This window comes from Macrobrachium rosenbergii, chromosome 4 (genome assembly GCF_040412425.1).
Source record: "Macrobrachium rosenbergii isolate ZJJX-2024 chromosome 4, ASM4041242v1, whole genome shotgun sequence".
In the NCBI taxonomy this organism is placed as follows: Eukaryota; Metazoa; Arthropoda; class Malacostraca; order Decapoda; family Palaemonidae; genus Macrobrachium; species Macrobrachium rosenbergii.
Genome location: NC_089744.1, coordinates 5,930,578 through 5,942,500, shown reverse-complemented (window position 1 = coordinate 5,942,500; position 11,923 = coordinate 5,930,578). Strand labels below are relative to the sequence as shown.

The 11,923-nt window shown below is 34.3% G+C and overlaps 1 protein-coding gene across 2 annotated transcripts in view; it reads right to left on the bottom strand.

Moving 5' to 3' along the window:
• LOC136830185 (glutamate receptor 1-like) overlaps window positions 1-11,923 on the bottom strand; it is a 445,402-nt gene that overhangs the window by 103,284 nt on the left and 330,195 nt on the right. The gene's annotated exons all lie outside the window — the stretch shown is intronic.

Genomic DNA, 11,923 nt, shown 5'->3' with positions numbered 1-11,923 from the left:
AAGTTCTCTCTCTCTCTCTCTCTCTCTCTCTCTCTCTCTCTCTCTCTCTCTCTCTCTCTCTCTCTCTCTCTCTCTCTCTCACGTTTTTAAATTTTGGGGGTGTTATTATGATCCTTTGATATACAGGACTACGAAAATTTTGTAACAACTAGACTACAAACATGAATACAGAAACGCGGTGGTAGTAATGCCCAAACTATGGCAATCCTTACACTGAAGCAATAATCAATAGCGGCAGTTCAGTACTGAATATATTATTTCATAATGAAAACAAACCAAAGGAGAAGACCTTTGGTGGCTTGACTCTGAAATGATAAATACCTGTATTAGTTAAAACCTGGTAAAAGCTTTGTCAAAGGTCCTTGTCGGAGGTAAATAGTATCTTAGCTGCTGGCTTCTACCATTCATGCCATACACAATATACTTTTCTAATTCTGACAATGAAAGGAAACTGATGCTTTCCTAAATGTATTTAATGGATGTATTTAATGAGCAAAGACCTGTGCCAAAATGCAAACCTAACTCATCCTATCTACAAAAGATGAAGTAAAAAAAAAATTGATCCCCTGCTTCGTCACTCCTCGTCTTTAATCATGTTGTCCCTTCTCCTCAATCACGAAAAAATATCTCGGGATTCAGCATCTGAATTGTTTATCTGCTGTCCATATCTAAAGCCTGATTGAATGGGGTACCGCACTAATTACATTTCGACGCGATTAAGTTGATCAGTTCTACAGTTTTTAGACAGAAAATCTTATCAGAACTTTTGTCGTTGGTTAGTATAAGATTCTGATAAGCGATTCTAGTTTTAGTAAAAGGATGCAACACCAGATCACCTGAGCTAGTGTTCCCTACTACATCAAAAACATTCTGAGGCGTTTTTTCATCGAATTTTGTTTTCAGTACAGAGTTTATTTACGGACTATGAAAAGAGAGTATCTATTTTATGCAGAATCGAATCAAGCTTAACAAGGAGATAATTATTCTAAAAACAGCAGTGCGAAACTGCATCCCAAAATACCCACAAAACATTTGAAAACAAAGATTTAAATTACACCGTAATAATGTTGAATATACAATCATTTTCCTTATTTCTATCCTTAAAAATATCGTCATCAGTGATTAACAATCTAACAACAAACGCAAATATCTAAGAAAGCAAAGGGAAAAGAAAATTCCTCTCATTATGTAGTCGTCTGCCTCTGACGTCACGCAGCAGCGGGAAGAGTCAATTAATTGTCACCGAGAGGAGCTGACTCTCTGCTTCATAACAGATGCGAGGTCTTTCAAAAGGTAGACAAGACCCGCCGTCAAGAATTGTAATGTCTGTCGAGATGGGAGCTGCTGTCTGTCTGTGTGTGTGTGTGTCTCTCTCTCTCTCTCTCTCTCTCTCTCTCTCTCTCTCTCTCTCTCTCTCTCAGGAATTCCTTGTTCCCTCTCCTTTGTCTGTCTGTCTGTCCGTCTCTGTCTGTCTCTCTCTCTCTAAGGGTTCTCTCTGTCTCTCTCTCTCTCTCTCTCTCTCTAAGGATTCCCTGCTCTCTCTCTCTCTCTCTCTCTCTCTCTCTCTCTCTCTCTCTCTCTCTCTCTCTCTCTCTCTCTCTCTCTCTCTCGTGGTGAGACGTATAGATTATTTCTATAAAATGAACGAATGAATTAAGACTAAAATTTTAATTAGCCGACTGTCAGTCAGTCTGTCTGTTCGTCTTATAATTGTTGCTATCTACAAACTGTTCTTCTTATGGGGTTAAGGAGAATGATTTCCCCTAAAGAGCACTAAGCTCACTAAACTTCTATGTACAGTACATGAATCATTAACAAAAAGTAATGAATATAAAAATTCTGCCAAATATCACTCACCACTCCTATTACCCAATTCCTCCAGCGCCCACTCCCTTCTATTTTGAGACCATTTTCCGATTTAAAGCGGGTGACCGAATAAGATCTCTTCTCTCCCATTCTGCTTCCACCTCCCATCCCGCCTCCTTCCTTTCAATCTTCTTTCTACTCCCTTTTCCTTCCCCCTCTTCCTTGACGAAGATGGGTGTATGCACATCCTCCTATCTCCCTTGCCGCCACCAATATTTCTCGTTCCTACGCAGGTGACCGAAAGATTTTGAAAATTATTTCAAACTTTCACGGAAATTGTTCAAGCTACACTTCTTTAACAAGGAGTTGTTTGGTTCTGGGCTGACTTCCAATGGGAAAGGCGTAAAATTATGAATAATCTAATTCAACAGTTGGATCATGTATGAATTATTGCAACTAGAAGGAAGTGTGAGAGAGAAAGAGAGAGAGAGGATCCTGTTCTCATATCCCTTTGGACAGAGATGTTATTATACATAATAAATAATATTATGTAGAGAGATAAAAGATCAAGGAAAAATGAAAAAAAATGCAGAGAGAGAGAGAGAGAGAGAGAGAGAGAGAGAGAGAGAGAGAGAGAGAGAGAGAGAGAGAGAGAGACGAATGCTATTAACTGGCCAAATGCATAACAAAAAACATATTCAGTTATTTGTTCCGGTACTGTGTAACCTATTGATATGCTGAACAGTTTCATAGATTTTGACATCAGGTTAAAATAAAGATATTTTCTTTTTGGATAAATAAGAAAATAATTGTAAGAATGACCATTAGAAGAAAAAAAATAATCAAATCTTTCCAGTTACAAATAAGAGCGGATAAGATACGTCTTAAAATACTGAATCATCTAGGACACCTACTTTCTTGGGGCATTTGAACCACTGAACTTAGAGACACCAACCCACGTTGTCTCACTGGGCCGTGGTTCAAATTTCCAGAGAAGAGATTCGTCTTCTCATCAATTTACAGGTGTGGTTACCTGCTCACCATAATGAACAGGTTCATGATTAAACTGTATTAAAAAACAGCACGCTAAGAAAATTCGATCATTAAGCTCGGAAATGAACAAAAATTTTTTCTCCCAATTACTAGGGTTTTATACTGGTCTTTTTTGAGCTCTTGTGTGAAATAATGATCTCATATTTTGGATGCTTCTTTTTATTTCCTTCCTGAAAAAAGACGAATCAAAGGAAATTCCTATAATCAAGGATCCATCCTTATCTCTTGTAGATATTCTTTATCTGTCCACAGCCCGGTTTCGATATACATTCCAGATTCTTTCCTCGACGGAGAGAGAGAGAGAGAGAGAGAGAGAGAGAGAGAGAGAGAGAGAGAGAGAGAGAGAGAGAGAGAGAGAGAGAGAGAACGCCCTCTTTGCGCATATTTATGTGCACTTGTGTTAGCTTGCACTTTAAAATCAGTTATAAATAACAGTATAAAAAAAAAAACAAGCCAACCACAGGTCAGATTAACAAAGATCTCAAGTGAACCATTGATCAACTTAACTGACTTCTATACTTATTACCTACATCATTATGAATATTTTTTGCTATGCTGCCATTCTAACTGTGATACATTTTTAGATAAATCTCATAAATTGCATGTTAAGTGTAATACAAGTTAGGGACTACGTGAAATTGCTGCTAGTTGAAAGGTATTTAGAAAATATTAGAGCGCATGTTATAATACAAGGTCTTGACTTTGTTACTTACCAGATAGTCAGGCCCCCATAAGTGTCTATTAAGCTGAGGTGCTACTTTATATGACAATTCATTATAGGACATAAGATATATACAGTGAATATACGAGAATATAGACAAAAATACCACTCACAATTAAACCGTAGCCAATTGTAAAATTGCATCCAGGGTTCCGAAAAAATAAAGATTTTCAAAAACCAAACTTACATTTGTGAGAAAGTAAGCGCGTTGCATACTACTATTTTTACTGATGTTGGGCTCGAAAAAAATCCTAATGCGGTGCTTTTAGGGTAATGAGCAATCTGAAATTTGCAACAATTGCTTCTATTCTCGGCTGCAAGTAGTAATGACCCTCTAACTCTGCTGAATATCTTTGGAAGGAAGCATTTGGTGACAATTAAACATTAAAACCTTTCGGGAAGAGCAAGCATAAGGTTTTTTTTTATTTCGATTTTTCTTTCGTTAGCACAAACACGAGCGCAATCAGACGATAATGCAAACAGTTAAGAAACAAACAGCGCTAAAAAAGGGCCTGAGAAGATTGTAATCGGGTTTCTTCCATTAAATCCCAGAAGCTCTTCTTTCATTTCATTTCTGAGCAAATAAGGAATCATGAGAATTTTTTTCAAGGAGAGATTACTGTTCTCCTCGTAGACTGAGATCGAGGAAGCCCCATCAATAATGCACTTCCAATCGACGTGTAACTTGAACAAGCGAAATTGCTCCAACATATATTTATGCCTCTGTTGAAGAAGTTACTGTGAAGTATCGTTCATCAGACATGACCGCAGCGTCCCACGTTTCCATCTTTCTTTTTTTACTTGTTTCATGATTCATTTTAATCTTTTGTCTTCTTTAGATATTCCCGTTATTCCTTCCTCTATGCCAAACTGCTTGCACTCCTGTATCCATCCTTTTTCATCCATTTGGTCTTCTTTTTTTCCTTTCTACTACTTTCTTAGTGGGGTCTTTTCCTTTTAAATCTTGTTTATCTTACTTTCATGATTACTACTATTATTTACATAATATTCAGTTGTTTCGATGTGGTGATTAGCCTTACTTCCTAAATTAATATCTTTTTTGTTTTCATTTACCAGCAAATCTTGATAAATATGGCTGACAGCTCCTTTTCAATATCACAAATTATTTTCAAGCAAAGTGCAAATCCCTCAACATCAAATCCTTTTCTCCGCTGTAAAAATAAATATTTCCACGTTTTGAAAGCTGTATTGCTTTACTCCAAAATGAATAATTATGCAACCAGCGAAAATCAATGTCACTTCAGTCACGGAAAAACGGCAACATTTAGAAGTTCTGAAACCGTACCAAACTATTCTCTAGTGGTGGGGTCAAGTTTTTCAAGGCGTCATTTCTAAAGACACTTAATTATTTTAGGTTAATACCAGCTGTGAATTTAGGTCATTAAAACAAAGAATTTTTTTGTTTAGAATATTACAGTTTTGCTTATTTTTTGTGATTCTTTTTTAATATTGTGACGAGTATTATTATTATTATTATTATTATTATTATTATTATTATTATTATTATTATTATTATTATTATTATTAATTGCTTCTTGTCATTCTGCTAACATTCTAATCCTAAAATCGTCTTCCTTTTACTTGTGTTCTTTGAATTACTTTTCTTTTTTTTTACTTACTTTCACAAATGTGTCTATTATCTTTTCTTCTCATAATTTAAACATACATTTTTCCTTTCATTCTCTACGTTTTCTTTCATCCTCTTCATCTTCATTATACTCGCGCATTTTCCTAGTTTTCAAAACCATTCTGGCACGTACAAACAAATTTGCTCGTAAATCTCTCAAATCAGTGAACATTATAAACTCCTCTGAAAAATTCCAAGAAGTAGAAGAGCATTTCTTTGCTGCTCTACTTTATACGAAAATTTTCACAGACTTACTAGAATTACTGAATTATTGGCTCGTTTAAATCATCGCTTTAATCATATACATGACGTAGCTTTTGTAATGGCTAAATAACCTTAAACATTGTTGTTTATCTCGAGAGGGTGAAGTGCTCACCATTTTATGGAAAATCCATTCTTGCCAACCAACAGCCATTTTTGGATGCGCATGATTGATTGATATAAGTTAAACACTGACGGACAGCAATTTCGCTAATATTATGGCCCTGTGTAAAAATAGCCGACTGGTTATTTGTTTGTTTTAAGGAAAATGTGGGGTGATGGACACTGCAAACGGAAACACACACATATACCCGCATAATAAATACTGCACACACACACACACATATATATATATATATATATATATATATATATATATATATATATATATATATATATATACTATATGTATGTATGTATATGTTATGCATACATATACATATGTATACACACAAACACACACATATATATACATATATATGTTATGCATACTATACATATGTATACATATGTATACACATATATATATATATATATATATATATATATATATATATATATATATATATATATATATATATATATATATATATATATATATATATAAGTTTTGTATAGTTGTTTGTCCACTATAGGAATCCGAACCGCTCACCTTTTCCTTCAACAGATACAATTCATTTTCGTTTTTACGTTTTTCCACTGACGCTCCATCTTTTATTCCAGGCGATGTCAGACGTATGATTTCATTACACTCCTCCCACTGCAAACTCTATCGTCAGTTTAGTACATCCAAAAAATTAAAGAGATGTGTTTGACTGTATTAGAATTACTTTCATTCAGTCATAAAGCAATGTAATTCAAAGTATAACTTCTACCACCACACCATTCAGACCTTACAATTCTCGCCAAGGAAAAAAGTAAATTTACTATTAGGTTAAACAGACCAGATGTTTCTGTCACAGGCTTACCCCTCATTAAAAAACTACTCGCTTTGAAATTACCACATTTTTATCAGCGTTCATTTAAAGCCAAACGTATCTTAATCACACCCTGCCAATAAAATACAAATTCTTAAGCACCTTGTGGTATTACCATCATTACATCTAAGTACTTAATCCGCGAAAAAAAAATTGTAGTTATGGGCATAACTTTGGAGATCAGAACTAATTCATTACCATCCGCGCAAACGTATAAGCAGACTAAATGCCTCTGTCACAAAACTATCCCCCATTAAAAAATTACTCGCGATGAAATCACCACACTTTTTTCAGTGTTCATCTTAAGACAAGTGTATCTTAATTGTACCTTGCCAATAAAATACAAATTTTTAAGTACCCTGAGGTATCACCATCATCATCTCTAAGTACTTAATCCACTAAAAAATCACCATATATCGACAATTTCTATCAGGGCTGGTGCTAGGAATTGCGAGACCCAATCAGAAATTTCAAACTCAATGACATTCGAGCTGCCTCTCACTCTCAAAACTGTTGTCTTTAACTTGAGACAGCAACAGCTACTATGGTATATTTGTCACTATTATTATTATTATTATTATTATTATTATTATTATTATTATTATTATTATTATTATTATTATTATTATTATAGAAATTAAGACTTTTTATGTCTAATATAAAAATGATTTTCCAAGTGGTAATTTTCTGTTAATATAGGATGCATAATAATTTCAGGAATAATACTTCCTCATTCTTCATTTCATAGGGGAAAGTAACTTCCTCTCCCCTTTTATCTTCCCCTCATCCTCCCCCCATCCCCTCTTCCCTTCATTTTCCCTTCCTCTCCCCTCCCCTACCCCTGTCCCTTCCTTCTCCCTTGTCCCTCCCCCTTCCCTCCCCTCCCATCCCCCTCTCCTTCCCTCCACCTTTCCCTTATGCTTCCCCAACCTTTCCCCTCCCCTCCCCCTCCCCTTCCCCATTCTCCCTCCTCCTCTATCTTCTCACTTCTTTCCCCTTTCCCCTCTTTCCTCCCCCTCCCTCTTCCCTCCCACTACCGTAGACTGTTATTCAGAGTTTCAATGGGCCTACCCGTAGGTTTTTATTCAGAGTTTTTCCAGGTGGTGCCGGGTTGGTCAGCCAGTGTGTATATATATATATATATATATATATATATATATATATATATATATATATATATATATATATATATATATATATTATTGTAGGCGATCGCCTTAGTGGCACTGATTTCTTTAATGCCAACTTTTTCATATTTCTTAACTTCTGTTTTCGATCTTTCTTCAAAATTCTGGATAAGTACACATAGTCATGATGTGTTTTCCATTTATTTTAAGTGCTGCAGTCCGTTTCGCCTGTGTCTCAGGCTTTTTCAGGCAAGAACTAATACATAGAAACATATTCCGTTCTATTTACACCTCTAAGCTGACGGCAGTATAGGATTAGGGAAGTTGCTATAGCTTTTATTTACAATGTATAATTTTGAAGGGGTGGTTAGTTATTAGTTATTTTAACATAACATTTACATATGTTATTACATGGTGTAACTACATTGCTGTATTGGTTTTACATTCTATTTCTACATCTTATATTCCTCATAAAATTACTGATTTAATCAAATGTAGAAATAGAATGTAAACGCGATATAGTGATGTAGTTACACTATGTAATAACATATTTACAACTAAGCACCCTCTTGTAAATTAAACATCGGAAATGAAAACTATAGCAACCCTCCTAATCCTATACTGCCGTCAGCTTAGAGGTATAAATAGAACAGAGGATGCTTCGGTGTATTAGTTCTTGCTTGAAAAAGCCTGAGACACAGGCGAAGCGGACCGTAGCACTTAAAATAAATGGAAACCACACCACGGCTATGTGTACGTATCAAGAATTTTGAACTAAGAATGAAAACAGAAGTAACGAAATATGAAAAAGTTTTAGCATCAAAGAGCTCAAAGCCACAAAGAGATCGCCTACAACAAAAATTGTGAGAGGGAAACACTGTGCCCCCCAGAAAATATGTGTGTGAGTGTGTGTTTGTGTGTTGTGTGTGTGTGTATGTGTGTGTGTATTAGAGTGTGTTGGCCCACGGTTGGCAACTGACAACCTAACATCACCAGCGAGTGATCCGAGATCGATCCGTGAATCCTTAACCAGAAAAATTCATTGCTTTCCCGTCGACCTATGCAGTAAGTGCGGTACTTGGGAACCGTAAGGTTATTTCTTTACCGACTGCAATCCTAGCAAGGGGATGGGTTTCTGATGAAAAACAAAATGAATACATAACTTGAAAAAAATAAAACTTGTTCCTACGGGGACTGGGTTTTCTTTTAAAATATAATTTCACAAAGAAACTTATTGAAGATATGGAACGTGATGAGTGTATAAATAAATGCATTTGTCTTTATATATAGTGTATAAATAAATGTATTTGCCTATATATATATATATATATATATATATATATATATATATATATATATATATATATATATATATATATATATATATATATATATATAGAGAGAGAGAGAGAGAGAGAGAGAGAGAGAGAGAGAGAGAGAGAGAGAGAGAGAGAGAGAGAAAGAGTATTATATGTCAGAATTGCAGAGATCTTCAAATAATAAATTATTTAACATTCCAACAATTCGGAAAGATCATAACTAATCAAAAACTTTACCAATAATAAAAACTCATTATTCCGGCTACCGAAGGGAATGATTAAAGAAGATTAAGTGGAAATAAACGGAAAATATTAATATGTGCGCCAACTTCTATTTTACATATACGTGACTTCAACTGCAATATCTTTACTTTCTTAATTCAAAAGGATCCAGTTTTTCTTCCTATCGGAAAAAAATCGTATCGAAATGGAGTTGCCTAAGAGTCAATATAGCAAGAAAATTAAGTCTAAATCACAGCGACAAGGAGCGCCAAAGTTCTGATTCGTGTAAAGTTCCGAGAAATGACATTTTAAATTAAGCGAAAACTTACTAGTAGGAAAAATTCTGTGAAAAAAATCTAATCGCTTTTAGTCAAGTAAAATAATATGTGTATATATATATATATATATATATATATATATATATATATATATATATATATATATATATATATATATATATATATATATATATATATATATATATATATATATATATATATATATATATATATATATATATATATATATATATATACAGTGTGTGTGTGTGAGTGAGTGTGTTTGTGTGTAATGTATATGTAAGTTAAGGAGTTTAGGAATATTTGATTAAGAAGAGGAAAGAAATTTAGGCATGAAATACTCAGCACACGTATATCCACTCCTGTTTTCAGAACAAATTGTAATACAGTGTTTTTATTACATTTCCCTATACCTGTATTGATACCCTTCCTCTTCCTTTCTTCAGGTCAACGACATCGCTCAAGTATTCTTTTCTCCTTACCAAAGTGAAGGTTCTTTATCATCCGAGCTTTTAATATTTGATGCTTCAGCCTCAGCTCCGTAATCAAACTACTTCTCTCTTAAATTTATTTTATTATTGCACTGGGAAAATACTTGTATGTTTGCTAGAGCTTTTGCCTAGTCCCTGTGGCTGACATCCTACAAACACAGGAGTTTGGAGATTTTGCGCCTTACGTTTTATATTTTTCTTTTATTTTTTATCTCTACCTTTAGTACATATGAGTTGATAAGATGGTAATATTATACAACAAAAGGCTCGTATACTAGATAAGAGTTTAACTTATAATTCTTTGTGCATCTAAATTTACGTTTTCAGAAAAATAAGACGAACGAGTAAATTGAAATCCGATGTTTTTATGATATGAGTTCATAGATATCTCAAAAATGTGAATGAAATCACTAATACAAAGTTGCAACGGAATGATAACACAGGAATCTCTTAATTTTCGTACGTCGTTCAATATTTTAACCAGCCCAACCTAATTCTAAATAATCCTGAGTTATTTTGCAACATAATAAAGTATACTATCTTCTGAATTCCTTAGAGATCTACAGTTTTAGGCGGACGGATGTCTCATTAGAATATTTGGTAAAAAGATGAAATTCATCACATTTCTTTTGGTATCGACCTGATGGAAGCCGGTAAAGAGAAGATGGAGGTTTAATGAGATCATACCTTCTTACTTGATGGCTATTTTACCATAAAATTTGAAGAACGCTCACTCCTCCCTCCCTTCCTCCCCTTCTCACGAACCTCCCTTGCTTAAAACCCTTATAATCAGTTGAGATGCTCAACATTTTGTGCCAACGAAGGAGAAAATTTTTTAAAATGAATTTTCAACATATTTTTCCCTTTTTCTCTAGATCTGTAATATGCAAATGCTTCATAACACCCTAGAGATACTTTATCGAAGCAAACGAATTTGTACACTCAAATGCCTTCATGGACATTTCCTCGTCGATTAAGTGGCGCTTTTCTGGAAGACATGCATTAAGGGTCTCAAAACAACATGAAAGGCAGCCGAATTCGATTAATCTTGCAAGGCATTACTCTCTTTTCGTTTTGGAAGTTACGTCGACGGCAGTTTTATCTTTCTTTAAGTAGGTTATCTTACTGACTTGGGGAGGGAGCCAAGAACTTAGGAGGCCATCCCCTTGTTCAGTCACTTATATTTCTCATTTGTGTTGGTTGTCTGTCTTATATATATATATATATATTTATATTTATATATATATATATATATATATATATATATATATATATATATATATATATATATATATATATATATATATATATTACACATACATATACACAAATATGTATACATATACACACACACCATATATATATATATATATATATATATATATATATATATATATATATATATATATATAGACAGATAGATAGACAGTATCATTACCTCATTTCCTATTTATAGTGATATCTTTGTGGCATAATGATTCAAATTTCATTATTACCCTCATTAATTCTCTTAAGGAAAAATGACCAGCTATCGACCTTTCTGTGCCAGTTGTCTTCATAAGGAAATCAGTGGCTATTTCAATTCATTAACGACACATTCCACGCACCCATTTCCTGTAAAAACATATTGGTCTCTCTCCATTCACTCCCTAGTTGAATTCATATTTATGATTCATATTTATGAAAAGCTGAACGCATACTTGAGCACTACGAAGCTTCTGAGGCCCAGAACCCCTGGGAGAGGGAGAGTTCAAGCGCCCTTCTTCTTCCGGAACCTCCAATCCTGTCCTCTTAATTTGATGTTGTAAACAGGACCACTTTAGGAACTTTAAGGAAACATGCTGTGATCCTATTAAGCTACGCTACGTCTAATTGAGGTCTGTACCTTGTGCAAGAAACCCAATTTAATTAATCTCTCAGCTGCCGTGGGAATAAATTCCTGCCATTTTGGACGTTGCTCCACTGATTCCGAATTTCTCGAATGAAAATGTTATTGATT